The sequence below is a fragment of the Manis javanica genome, chromosome 1, assembly GCF_040802235.1.
Source record: "Manis javanica isolate MJ-LG chromosome 1, MJ_LKY, whole genome shotgun sequence".
Taxonomy (NCBI): domain Eukaryota; kingdom Metazoa; phylum Chordata; class Mammalia; order Pholidota; family Manidae; genus Manis; species Manis javanica.
The window spans coordinates 12,327,420-12,342,239 of record NC_133156.1 but is presented as its reverse complement, the minus strand read 5'-3'; the positions used below and the strand labels follow the sequence as shown (position 1 = coordinate 12,342,239).

The following is a 14,820-nucleotide window of genomic DNA, read 5'->3' as shown; positions in this document are numbered from 1 at the left end:
ATGGAACAAGCAGGGTGCCTGTTTAGCTCTTGTGCTGATTGTTAAGGTGAACAGAGAGAGGGAAAATTAACATTCAGGGGTGTGGTGCCATGTGAAGGCTGTCCAGATCAAGAGCCAGCCCTGTAGTCTGGGTTGCAGAGGTCTAAGAAACATGACCCCCAATTCCACTTGGCTGGTGGCCATGGGTGGTCTTAGCAACATACCCAGTCCCCTCTAGGCCTTGTCGTTAAAGAAGTGCCTTCAAGGTGGAGGTGGGGAATGAGGCAATGACTTTGCCAGGGTCTTCTTTCATTACGTTTAAAGCAGGATTTACTGAAAATGGATAAGCACATGGTTAGGTCAGCCATTGCCTTCCAGAGGTCAGGCCCCTGCCTCCTCCTAGCAGAATAGTTGCTGAGCCTGCCTGGTATTTCTGGCAAACCACTCCGTTTTGAATTTCAGACTAAGATGGTTGTCCAACAACACGGTATGCTCATGTTTTCCAGTTTGGAGCAAAGCTCTCATGGAAAAGACTCCCCTCGATCTTGCAATGTGAAGCTGTCCTGACAGGCCTGGCTAGATTGCCTTATTCTTGGTACCTAGAAATATGTGGAAAGATTCATTGCAACTGATGTTGAGATAGCCCTGTAAAAGATGTGGTAAAAAAATAAAAATATTTGGGACACAGGAGAGGGAAGACAGGTCGCCCTTTCGTTTCCCAAAAGAAAAACCTTTGGGTCAGGAATTTTTTTAAAGAACAGATTGAATGTGTGTAATTAATTATTTATACAAATATTGTTACTTGGCCTTTCTGTGAGTCATCCATAAAAATTACAAAATAGCAACGTAAAAACACAATTTATCTCCAGTGTTTGGTGTACTTCCTGAGTGGACAAACAGTATAGGAAAATGCTGAACTCGGAGTGTGAGATGCATCTCTGCTCTGGAAGCAATGTTATTTTTCTATGATAAAGAATAACAGGGTTTGGGAGGTGAGTGAATCCCCTAAAAAATCTAATGCAAAATTGACACGTAGGGAGATGGGGCATAGCTTGCATCAGATTTTCAGAAGCCTGAACTAGACATGCTGATGATGTTCCCCCCGATATCCATTTCTTCCCTCCCCTGACGAGGGGCACTCTTAACCAGAGTGACAACCCCCCGCTCCAACCTGTCTACGTGGATGAATTCTGGTCATCCAACCTGGAGCCAGCCCGCCATGGCGTTTCCCTGACTGCAGGGATTGGCTCAGGATGATCCCATCAAGAGAAACAGGAACTTGTTACCGGGATGTCCGGGGCAAACTCTCCCACTTCCATTGGTTGTGGACAAGATTACATGTGGGATGGTTTCCCTGTGATCACAATGGGTATGTGTGTGTGTGGGAAGCAGCCTTAGTATCCAGCACTGGAGCAAAGTGAAAAGACGGAAGGGAGGTGGTCCTTGGTGACATTCCTGGCTAGGGAGCCACCAACCATGACCACCATCCGGCAGGACGTCCAAATTACATGAGCCAGAGACTTCCTACAACATCGTGAAGGGCAGTTTGAATTGGGGCCTCTGTTATTGGCAACTGAAAGCATCCTCTACTGACAAAAGAGTTCTTGTTCCAAAATAGTTAAGGACCTTTGGCCCAAGGACAGACTTTAAGGGACCAAGAGTTCATGCTCAGCAGAGACAGCACAAGAGTGCATTGAAAGGGTGTGGAGTGGAAGACAGATGGCACTTGGCTGTTTATTTTTGGTCTTGTGACCCTGAGACAGACCTAGTGGTATACTATTTTGGATGTAGTCATAATAGTAATCTAGGTTTTACTTCTTTTCCATTCTTGTAACTGGCATACGTTGTTTCTGCTCCATGAACAGCTATCTTTTGAGTCTGGTATGAGACACCACATTCCCCACATCAGCAGTGCCATGAACACCTCGGGGCTGGAGGGTAGTTTATGGTCAGCCCAAGGAGACATGGTTCTAAATTTGCACGTTTGGGTGCCTACTGCTTATCTTCCAGGTGTTTACTAACCTGCAATTCTCTTTTCTCCTCAAAAAGGGCATGAGACCAATATAAGAAAACCTCTCTAATAATGTAAGTTGTTCTAGAATGGGAGTGGGGCATGACTTTCAAACACTCAGATGAAATATGCATGTCCCAATGCCACCCTGCATGGGAGAGGAATCCTGGGGACATAATAAACTTGGCTTCTGCATGGACAAACTGCAGACACCTTGGTGAAGAAAGGCCAAGTGGCGTTTTTAAATTCTCTCTACTTACAAGCTCTTGTTCTATAACTAGGTGTAAGCGAAGGCTTTTGATGGTTCCCTGTGGCTCACAGCTTATAGGTCGACCTCATCACGGGTTATATGATTTGGCCCTCACCTACTTATCCGACCTAATTTCTCACCATCCCACTGGATTCTTGGCCCATTATCCTGAACTGTTCATTGTGCCCAGAGAACTCAGCCAACTCATTCCCTGCAGCCTGAATCCCCTGCCCCTGCCTCACTCACTCCTGGTCACAAGTTCTAATTTGCACTGGGCTCTCCTGAGAGTTTCTCCATCACACTATTAAACACTTTTCACACTGCACTCCCTTTGTCTTACCATCTGCCACCATTACTCTGCCCTTTTTCTATTTCTTCGTTGCCTACCACAACCTCGGGCAAAATGCAAGGACTCAATCCATCCTTCTGCCTGGATCAGCATCACCGTGAACAAGGACAACGCTGGCACCTCTGAGGGGGCAACTACAGATGAGCAAACGTGTGGGCATTCTCAGAAGCTCTCCTTTTATCCAAGCTGACCTCTGAAGATTAGAAGAAAAAGGGACTAAGGTTCTGTCAGAGCAATATCTTTTTATAACATGATCTTCACAACAAGATATGCCCACTCACAAGCATTTAAAAAAAAATCATGATACTACTTGCTCAGTGGGTGTTTTGTACAAAAAATCTGTAGGCATTTGGATATAAATGGGTGATGGTCTACAGAAGAAATAAATTAAAAAAGCATTCTATCCTGCACTGCTCACAGATGGGTGGACAAAGCTTTCAGACAGCAAATTATAAACTTTAAATCATACGATCAGCTTTTTCTTTTATTTCATTTTCTTTCGTTGTTCTTGTAAGTGGTAGAAGTAGAAGAGAAATGCTGCTATCTATCTATCGAAGTTGTTAGAAATGTGAAAATATTTGCTGCTGACACATGAACAGCAAGGAAGAAAATCAAAACGGATAAACAGAAGGTGCATCTCAGAGTCTATACAGTATTTCTAATGATGTCATGAGTTGGATATGCTCCAACAGAGCTATAAAATAACAGAAGCCAGAAAACAGGAAACCTATGAATGGTATAAGTATAAGCTGCTGTATTCAAGAAAGAAATTAATGCAAGGAATACAGCAGTGACACACCATGAGGTAAACTCGATGGAATGATGTGGTTATGTCCTTTGGGAATATTACATAAAAAGGAAGAAGAAAAAGTCACTTATAAAGAACAATAAGAACCAAGGATCTCAAGTACATAAAAGAAGATGTCTGCTGGGCCTAATGGAAGAATTCCCTGAAGATCCTCAAAATAATTCTTTATCTGGAATCAGACTGCCCTTTGCCCGTAGACATTCCTTATACAACAGCCCAGATACAAATCAATTGTTTTTGAGCATATAAGTATTTTTTCATTTCCAAATACTGAAGAAACTCAAGTGAAAATCTTTGAGGAACAGCAGAAATGTGGGGCTCTGGCCAGCTGAATTGGGGATGGCACAATTTATGGATGCGAGAGGGAGAGGCCAGAATGGAACAGAAACGTGTAGCTGCACCGTTTCCCTGGGTTATCAAATAAAAAGTTCACTTGGATTTTCCTTTGAAGTCACTGTGTTTCAGTGCTCCAGTACACAGAACATCTGCAGATGTCTGGTCAAAGAATACAACCAGTTTGTCCAGCAACGTGGCAGTAACAAGGTTTGCACACGATGCACCCGGATGCCTCTTCGCTTTCGAGTGTGTTAGCGCCTTCCGTCTGCAGCATGTGAAGGACACACAAAAACTGGGGGTAGACAAAGGGCTTTGGCTCCAGCCTGGCGCAACTCGGACAGTTCTTCACTTTTCAATAGATTTGTGAGGATGGCAAAATATGACAGCTTGGACAATGAGCCCAAAGCTCCACGTGACACAAGCGCTTTCAGCAAGTTCCTCTTTAAAAAGCAAATGCTTTCTGAACAGGTAGGATCTAGCCAGGAGGGCTAAAGGTCCGGGTGATACCCCAGCGCTTTACTAAACAAAGCAACGATCATTCTAGCAATACTTTGAGTATCTAAATTTTCTTCTATCTGAAATCTTGGCTTTTTCTAATGAACTGGCAAAAACTAATATATGGAAGAATTAAGAATCTTTTATTCCATTAGTAATGAAAGTTATATTTATCAGTAAATTCAGTAGGTGCATGTAAAACTGCTTAAATTGTACCTTTAAATTTAAATGCCAATATTTTAAGTTACTCATTTTATATTTCTGTACTAGATGTATAAGTAATATTAAATAATTGTATGTGTTTTACTCTCTGTAAAGTGTGTATTCTTATCAAAGACTTCAAAATTTTGAAGACTATAGACTTATGGATTTTTTAACTAAATTAAAGCACCAGGATAATATATGCTTTTAAGCTTACAATACAGCTTACCATACTTTCAAACACTAGTTTTTAAATTGCTTTCTACATACACTAAATATTTTAAAAATATTTAACAAAAATAAGAACATATAAATATTTCATGTAATACATATCACTTCTTAATATATTATAAACCATAAATGTTTTCAAGTTAATTTGCTTCTGTAAATATCTTAAAGTTTCTTATATTTGATCTTACAAGTAAGTTAACTTATTAGGAAGGTTGCAATTATATAATGCTATTTTTAAAAAAGCATTCGCATGTGTTCATTCATATAAAGTAACACCGGCAATCAGCCTATTCTGGTCCAAGCACCCTGCTTGACCATATTCCTATCTGCAAAGTCAGTTGTGTAATAAGAGAACAATCAATTTATCACATGATAGAGTTTTAGTGCTTACGTAAACCACTGGTTGCTTCATATGACTTGTATATTTGAAAGAACCTTAAGATAATTTATATAAACTATTTATATATTATTTAATAATTGTGATAATGATCACATATTTAATAATATATAATGCTTATATATTACTCTTTTGTACATTAATTTAGCAAACATACTATTACTACATTAAGTATAACCAAGAACAAAAAAGAAAAATAGTCTGAGGTTACAAGGTGAACCGCGAAACACTGTTAAAATTGGCAGCTAACCTTTCTACATCTGGGCTTTTCTCAAGCCAAAATAAAATAGAAAAAAGTAGGATACAGAGATGATATAAGATGATATAAGTGTTTTCTGTGACAGAAGTTTTTGTCACCTAGGAATTCATCTCATTATTACTAATTGACTTTAAAACAAATAAGTGTATCAATTGAACATTATAATGTTCCTATTCAAGTTTGTTTCCTATATTGGGATTTTACTTAACATTTTAATTTAAGAATGGGATTCTACAGCTTTAAAGTGGCATGGCAACCACAAATTCTAGAAAATTGGGCCACGCATTTCGCTTGACTAAACCCTTTGCATGGTTGCTGGTGGCTGGAATCCTGATACCCTCTTCTTGCCCACAAACCCCTGGATGACATGCCCCCCGCTGCCTCTTAGATCACTCTGTCCCGGACACCGAGGCACCTGCCAAGCCACTTCTCTCCCTGGGCCTTCCCAACTCCTCTGCTGCCTGCAATGCTCTGCGTTTGGTTGGCTGTGTGTCTTATTGAGGCTTCCGTATTAGTTTGTCTTGAGAGGCTTCCAACCACTCAACAGCTAGTCATGCAGCCCCCATTATAAATCTCGGGCTTCACCTTCCCGTGTTAGCCATCACGGATTCTCTTGTTCATTCACTTGTTTGCTCACTGTCTGTGCTTCCACTAGAATGTGAGATCTGACACGGTGGGAAGCTGTCTCTCTTGCTCTCTGCCACACCCTGACCTGGCACGTCCCCAGCTCTCAACAAATGTCTGTTACATGGATGAATAAATGACCTGTCTCCTATTAAGCCAATCAATGATTCTATTTGTTATGAAGCCAACATGTTTACTCATTAACAAGTGTGAGTTCCCAATTACCACCACTAAGGGTGCCTTGAGCCAATCCTAATTACTAGAGACAGAATAAACACTGAATACCCATGTCATCACTGCATTGTTAGAGAGGGAAGATTTCACTGGGACCCCGAAGTGGCCAGCAAGCACGGCTGCACTCAAAGCAGTCATTCTTGTGTCCTGGCCTATGGAAGGAATTACTTTTCTGGACACTAGCATGAGCCACACCCATTTCCTCCCCCTGCTTTTATTGAGAAATCTCCCCCAAAGTCCAATACATCTGTTGCTAAATGCAGTGATTCTGGCTATAATGACCATCTCATAGTGATAACTTTTATAAATCTCCGAGTTCCCACCACAAGTTCAATGATGTCACATTCACCTGTGGCCAAATGGCCCTTAACCGGCTTTTTCAGTGCCAGATATAAGGACAGGAGCTACAGCACCTTGAGGCACAGGCCTTCCCTGGGACCAGGGCAGTGTCAGGTGCGAAAGCCAACGTCAAATATAAACAAAAAATGTCCAGCACAGCCGCTCAACATCTTATTCTTCCTACAGTCCAGTATCTCCAAGGGATTCAGCAATGCTCTTAAATACACAACAAAAACAACTTCACTCCTGACCTTTCAGGCTGCCCTAAAGTCTGCACTTCTTTCCTCAGCCTCCCTAAGGATTTAGGTGTGGCCCACTGAGTAAAGGGCAGAAGAATCTGGCTGTTGCTGGATGCTGTCTGAACCCTGTTTCAAAGCGGGTGTCCCTGGCCACCTGCCTTCAGCTGCTTTTACTCAGAGATCCAACCCAGCTGGAGGAAGGGAAGGAAGGGGAGTTGAACACAAAAGCTAACAACTCACTGATAACAAAACAGAAAAGCAATTAGCCAAGATCTCCTAAAAACCTCAAGAACTAATCCCTGCTTGGAATGTGAAATATCACTATTCAGATGGTGAGATATCCCTACTCAGATCACCTACACAATGAAAAAAAAACAAAATTTTTAAATCTACCTCCGAATGTTAGCTCAAACGGGCTAAATAAAACCAATTTAAAAAAAAACAGGATTAAAATATTCCATACTACTTTAAAAAGGGATGCAGTGATCCTCCAGTGCCAGTTACTGACATTCACCTCATGAGAAAAAGAGGATTTTTGAAAGGGAGTCTTGCTGGCAAATAGAAAAAGTTGACAGTAAAGTCACTCAAGTCATATTCCAAAGAAACAGATTTACTCAAGTCATCCTGGAAATACCGTCTGAGGACATGTTACCAGCGAACTGCTGACTGTCCCTGAACCGACCTGCACACCCCACCAGCTCCCCTCCGGGCAGCACAGGGAGACAAGCCCGCCCCCGCCGCTCTCTGGTCCTTGCGACTGACGCCGCACTCCTTTTGTGCAGCGGTGGGCAGTGGCTCAGCTCCAGCGTGGATTTCCAGAGCCGCGAAGGACCCCCTCAGGGTTAAAGAGAAGTCCTATTCTTGCTTTGTAGCAAATGACAAATGGTACTTGTAACAGTTTTAAAAATCATTAAACATCAGTCCATGCCCAGGACGACAACAAAAGGCCTTTGGGATTTAACGTCCATAAAATAACAGAGAATCAATTATTTGTAGTTGACACAGGCGATTTAGGCATTAACTAAATGCTAATGAGGTGTTTTACTTTCTAAAGAGTTTATTTTCCTCATCCTCTCCTTCCTGTGCCCTGGACGCAAACAGTCACCAGAAATCCCTATCTGGATAATCCAGCCGCCAGCCTGTAGTTTCCTGGACCATTTACTCCCTTTGTCTCGCTAACGCGTTTCCTCACCTGTTCTGAGTATTTGTCAGCAAGGCTAGAGATTTAACCGGTCTTGCTCAGAAGTGCTGTTGACTCTGCTCTGAGGACTCCCTGATGGCCCCACTAACATGCCTGCCAGCATTAGGCCTTGCCCAAGGTTCTTCCCTAAACAAGATTAAATCCATTCAATTAACTGCTATTCTGGACCATACTTGTCTGCATCAAGGGGATTCTGGCTGGAAATCGTCCTTCTTAACAAGGCCTCTCTTTTCTGAGTTGAATCAAAACAGCAAACAGCTCTCACGACCTCCTCTGCTTTTATTTGCTCTGAAGTTGTCAGGTTGTCTGGCTTCTGTTTCGCAGAGGGTATGGTGTCTAAATTTGCTCCACATTCTTTCTGCGTTTAGGGATCCTAAGGGCAACAACGGACAACTGTGTTTTCCAGCTTCTTTGGCCTTCTTTCTGCACATGACTTCATCAAACTGGCAGCCTTTGTCCTTTTTCTGCGGCCACCCCAGTTGTTGTCCCCCCCACCCCCCGGCCCCTGGGGGCTCACAGTCTTAAAGGCAAGCTGCTAAAGATGAAACTGGAAATGGGAGCATTGGACGACTCTCAGTATCTTGGCTTTGTGCAAAGAGGACTGGACTTGGGACACGAGGGTCCAGCCTCTGTGTAGTAGGGGGATCTGGGAAGACAAGTCCACCCCCCTAAGGCCAAGTTTCCTCACTACACAGGAGGAAACTTTCACTCATAGCACGTGGTGGTGATCCTTAGGGGAGAAATCAGATGGGGCATCATCTCCATTAAGCCCGTGGTACTAAAAACAAGGAAAGGTGGCAGGGAGGCTTCTTGAAATCAAGAGACTTAAAAACACAGCAACCAAATGTCATACATGGACCTTGTCTAGATCCTAATACAGATCTAATAAAATCCTAAAAAGATAGGGAGAGACAATCCAGAAAATCTGTTTATGGACTGGGCATCAATTGATACCAAGGCATTACTGTTATTTCTTCAGATGTGATAACTGGCATTGGAGTGTTTTTATGTAATAACAAAACAAGTGGAATACGAATCTGTTGTAACACATTATATATAATGTGCTATGCAGAGTTGTATCCTGGAGTATCTAAGGGTGGAACGTGGTGTCGAGTTAAAAGCTTCAGCAAAGACAAGACAGAAGCCAAAAACGGATGAGATGATGGAACTGTGGCAAAACCTTGGCAAATGTTGTGCCTGGGTGATGAGTATATGGGAGCTCGTTATACTGGTTTCTATACTGTTATTTGAATAATTTTAATTAAAAAACTAAAAACAAACGCATTAAGGGAAGCCCACGTTGACATTATCACGGTGGCAAAAAGTCAGAAACAGCTTAGTAATGTCAGAGAGTGTGCTTGGAGGTGGAAGCATTTGTCCTGAGGCCAGCAGGTGCCTCCTGGGACCTGGGTCATTTGTCCCCTACATCACTGTATAAAGCCAGCCAACAGGGGCCGCAGGGGCAGGGTCGGCCACAGAGTGGGGCCAGGCTTGGTGCAGGGAGGTTTGGGAGGGCAAGGGCAAACAGAAGGCTGAGACACACCCGGGGGGAAAAAGGGGCACGAGGTCAAATCATTTTTGTGGCCCTGGTTTTCTGCACTTAGCTCCATAGGTAGTGGGAAACCATGACAGGTTTTAGACCAGAGACCAGAATGACATGGCTGTGCTTTTGAAACCAGGTTTTTAGCCACGTGGAGGGTGGACTGAAGAGGGAGAGGCCCCACGGAGGGAGACTGGTTAGGATTACAGAGCCTGCAGGAAGGGACTGCCCTCTGACACAGGGCCCTGGCCTCGGGGTGCAAAGGAGGCCCAGTTATGAGACCTGGCACCACCCTGGGTGGGAAGGCCAGCAGGGAGCTAGATGATGCAGAGAGGGTGTCTGCGGAGCTGGGAGACCTCGTCTGGAGTGGGAGCAGGGAGCCCCGAAAGAAGGGCTGATACGTGGGGCTGTGGTTCCAGAGCCTGGCGCCAGGGAGACGGCCTGGCTGGTACACCCTCTTCTGAGTTGGAGCAGGCGTCCAAAGGTTGACTTGGAAAACTGTCAGGATTTTAAGCTCTCTCCCACACCGCCAACCCAAAACTCCCCGTGGCTTGCCCACACTGCTCTGATGTGCCTGGGGTTCAGCTAGATTTCTGCCCCTGACCCGAGCCTGGGGGTGGGATACACCCTGACGTTGCAAACCAGAGAATCTGCCATACTCACACTCTTCCTGAGTGTTCTGGGAAAAACCCGTGTGTGTTAAAGCGGCCAGTGAAATTTAATTGTCCTTCAGCTTCTATGTTAGGGAACAAAAGGGGTATTAACACTCTCTGAACGTCTACATATGCTACAGATTTAATATGTGTTATTTCATTTAAACCTCAAAGCAACTGCAAGATGAGAAAACCAAAGTTCAGAGAAGTTAATAACGTAGCCAAGGTCACACAGCTAAGTGAGTGGCAGAGCTTGAAGCCCAACTCAGACCCATCTGTCTCTACAATCTGGGCTCTCTCCTCTGCTGCATGACCCACTGATGGAAAAAATGCAGCTGAAAGTGAAATACATCTTAGCCAGGTGCTGGAAGCAAGCATTTGCCACCTGGCCTGGAGAGGTTTGCTAAAATGATGCCATAATTTCCTATCCTTCTAGCTAATAAAAAACTAATAGATATTTTAGAGAAAGAAAGTGTGGGAAGGGGTGGAAGGGAAACAAAGGGAAGAGAGAGACATACATTGCCAAGACTTGGAGAAAAATAACATGCTTTCCCTGAAATGATATAAAGTCAACAGTAGAGAAATAATATACAATCAAGCTGGTGTATTTCCTCTTTCTGGGCTTGCTTATACTCATCTCTGACCCAGCAGTTGTACCAATTTTGACTTGGAGGTGTGACGACTCCAAATAGATTTTTAAACAGTATTTCAAAGATCAAAGGATTTCTGTTTAAACTTGGAGTCTAATGGATATTTTTCAGTTGAGGACTCAACTCAAAATGTACTGGGGGATTTTCGTTTTTGTTTTTTAAATACAGTTGGTTTTTAGAAGAACACCAAGAGAGCGCTGCCTGGAGTGGGAGAGTGATCTTTGGTTTGTTTGAAAAATCTTGCTGATGTGTTTCAAGCTCTGGCCTCGATTTTTAGCAGATAACACTCCATGAGGGACCCCAGATCACCGGGCTGGACCAGCGCCTGCCGGTGGGGAGGTGGCCTGGATGAAACGGGAGCCAGGCACTGCAGCCTTGCAGACGAGGAGAGAATCAGATTTCCATTCTGAGCTCCAGAGGCAGACAGGCTGGCTGGCTGCATGTCCCACATGCACTGGCAAAGCCCCGGGTTACGGAGCCCCGTGCAGCATTCACAGAGGACATTACACCAAATGGGAGACTCGTTGGTTGGTCCCTATAAGGTGAGGACTGGTCACCCGGCTACCTTTTCAAGGTACAGAGTAAGCTGTGCTCAGGGAAGCACTTAAGTGAGAGAGAATCACCCACCACCGTGCTGGTGAAAGGCAGGGCGCCAACCGGACCTCTTTAGCCTTGAAACTGGAGAAAATTATCCCACTACCTGTGATGAACACCAAGAAAGCCTAGAACAAAATAAGGGTCTCCTGGCTATTTATTCAGACTAAGTATAACTGGAAAACTAGATGTTTTTGTCATATACACTCACCTTTCTTTTGGCTTGCTCTAAAACCTATGACATCAGAACACTCCCTGCCTCACACCAAAGAAAAACAATTTATGGGAAAAAAATAGTAAGTCTGTCAGCTTCCATGACATCTTAGGCATTTGTTTAAATTATATTTGTAAAGGTAACTGACTGCCAGTAGCTTTTCATCCACCAGCAAAAATGAAAAAAAAAAACTGCATGGGTTACAGTTTATGAATAAGGGGAGAAAATATTATCAAAATACGGAAAAAAAGGAATTCCTCCAGTTAGCTCATTTTGTTAGACATGAGCAAAGTAACACCATGCATGAGAGACGCTATTCTAGCCAAGGTCATGTAGTTAAGTGAGTGAAAAGCAGAACTGTCTCTTAGTAAAGATTCCTGGGAAGATGGTTTGGGGAAAGTATTCTGAACGATCCAAAATTAACAAGCACTTAGTATCTCTAAGCTACACAAAGAACACTTCAAGAAAGATGTTCCATCAAGGAAAGACAAACTAAAATTAAGACAAGACATTTTTGTTCGTGACCTTAAGCATTTTCTTACTTCACTGTATTTTCTGGATATCTAAAATCTCTGATCTCACCCTTTCTCAGCATTAGCTTGTTTTGTCTAAGTCATGAGAACAGGATTATTTATGCATAAATTATACAGGTTAATTTTGGAAGACTTAGTAATGAGAAAGTGCAGGAGCGTGCTAATGGAATTTTAATGTTTACCAAAACAGTGTAAACCTGTGGGGCTTAGACAACATCAATAAAATGTTAGGTTAAAGTATTTTATTGAATGAATTAATAAGGACATAGAGGGACATTTGGAATCCCTAGCTATCATTTTTAAATTGTAATTCTAAATTTGGCACAAAAATATTTTTGAAGATAAATGCATAAAGATTTTTGTTCTTTTCTTATGAGTACTTTAATAGAAAAACAGCTAGAATATTTGCTAGTGACCCGGGCCTGCATTTTGGGACTTGGCAAAATGTCCTTTTAAGGAAGGCTTTCAGAATTGAGTTGAGTAACCCTCCCATGGTTAGGGATGCTGCGAACACTTGGTGTGCAGGGCTGCGCCAGCAAGGGAAGGCGGGATGGGCCGTGTGCTGTGGGCAGGACCAACTTAGCCTGTTCATCGTCGCACAGGTAGAGTGATGCTAATGTCCTGCACGTCTATCCGGGATTCTTGTTAGCTCTGTACTTAAGCCATGAGATAAACGGCCCTCTCACTAAAAGTCGAGTGACCAACTGCTTGTCTCCAGGATCTCTGTGTGGCCACCTTCCACACACCAGGCACCGGCAGGTCTGCCCAGGTAATGCAGATTCACCTTCTTTCCTCACTGGCAGCTCACTGGACCTCTGCATTTCCAGCCAGTCAGCCAACAGCTATTTATGGAACTTCTCCTATGGGTCAGACTAGCAGCTAGAGAGAGGTGCTCAAGTGAACTGCAGTACCAGATGGGGTGGGGAACAAGGAAGGGCAGGGGGTGAGGAGAGACAATGATACTCAGGCCTTCCAGAGGGAGTCTGTCAATCTTCCGGAGGAAGAACAGAGCTGGACTCATCCCTCCCCACCCCTGCCCAGGCTTACCCTCCCCCATTCCTCCGCAGCACCAGAGGTGCATAGGAATCCAGGCAGGTGTGGAAGAAGCAAACAAAGGTGATAAAGGAACAATTGTGAGGCAGCTCTCCGGAGGCCAAGCAGGACAAAGTCGTCTCTTGCAGAGAGCAGCGCACACACCGCCATTATCTAGTTTGCAGATGGACCACCCAGAAAATCTGGGAGCAGTTAGGAGGGAGAAAAACAAATGGGGGCAGGGTACTGAGGATAGCGGGAGGTGTGGAGTCCCCAGACTATCCTCTGCTAGGAACACAGAAGTGAGGCAGGGCGCTTGCACTTAGTGGAAGAGGAACCCATGCAATCAAGTCGGGGCTGCACATGCACCCCTGCGCACTTCCCATCAACTGAACAGGGGTGAGAGTCCCAGAATAGCCAGAAAACAGATTTCCCAAAGCAGAAGACAGAAACCACGTTTAAACTCTACCTTCTGATACCCATCAGGACACTGGAATGTGACTTTTGAACAGGCTAAGTGAATTTTAAAGATTACATTCTTTTTATCAGCAACAAGCAAAGATGGGCTCACACTCTTTGCAAAGGGTGACGGCCCATGACTCCCTTGAACACCTTGACTCTCCTGCCAAACTGGCAGCTGACATTTTGCATTCCTGCCATGGATCAGGCAATATTCTGTGTTGCACATAAATTTCATAAACCCTAACCTCTCCTAAAAATAGTTGTCTTCTTCTAAAACAGAGGAAGAGACCATCTCATTACAGTTGACCTTTTAACAATGCTGGGGTTAGGGGCCCTAGCCCCCTGCACAGTCAGAAATCCACAAATAACTTTTGCCCTCCAAAGATTTAACTGCTAATAGCCTACTGTTGACTGGAAGCCTTACATAAACCGTTGATTATCCCATATTTTGTATGTCATATGTATTATGCACTGTATGTACAGTAAGGTTCATTCTTATGTCACATTATATGTAATGTTTTTCTGTCAAATGTTTGAAGGGAGTTTTAGAATTTTGCTTTGAAACTTTCATTTTACTTAGAGATTACTTGTGATCTCTCAGCAATCACCAGATTCTTGAGAATTCTTGACATCTAAGAGAGCCTGTAAGTTGTTTTCAAATACAATAAAACTTAGTGTACTTATTAAGCTGGACGGTTATTAAGACTGATGTGCATTTTGTAGAGTTTTAAACATTTATTAATTTCAATTTGTCGAGGCTTCTCCCTATATTTAGGGCCTGTGAACTTTTTTTTTTCAAGTCTCAAAGAATTTTGTAGGTCCTTGAAAGTCTAGTAGGTGCTAAGCACTATGCCTGAAGCATCTAATAACAGAAGAGCCCTGCTCACGCCTTAGCCATGTGCTGTCTCCTGTGATGGTTATATATAGATCTGCTTTCAGCCCCCACGTAGTCATGATTTTAAGCTTATTGAAGACAGTGTTTTTCGTTTTGCTCTGATTATTTTTTATAGTGACTAGCAGGGCTGCCATCCAATGAATGCTGATGGAATAATTAAAAATGTCATAAACACAAAAATCACAATTTTTGGAATGTTTTGAAATTATTGTAGTTATTTGAAATAATATTCCTAATACTTCTCAAAATGTTTGAAATCCCTTTCCTTAAAAGAAGTTCTGTCTTCATTGCTTT

At 43.2% G+C, this 14,820-nt stretch overlaps 1 protein-coding gene across 3 annotated transcripts in view; it reads right to left on the bottom strand.

Annotated features, from left to right (window-relative positions):
* ATP8A2 (ATPase phospholipid transporting 8A2) overlaps positions 1-14,820 on the bottom strand; it is a 518,682-nt gene that overhangs the window by 29,511 nt on the left and 474,351 nt on the right. The window lies entirely within an intron of this gene.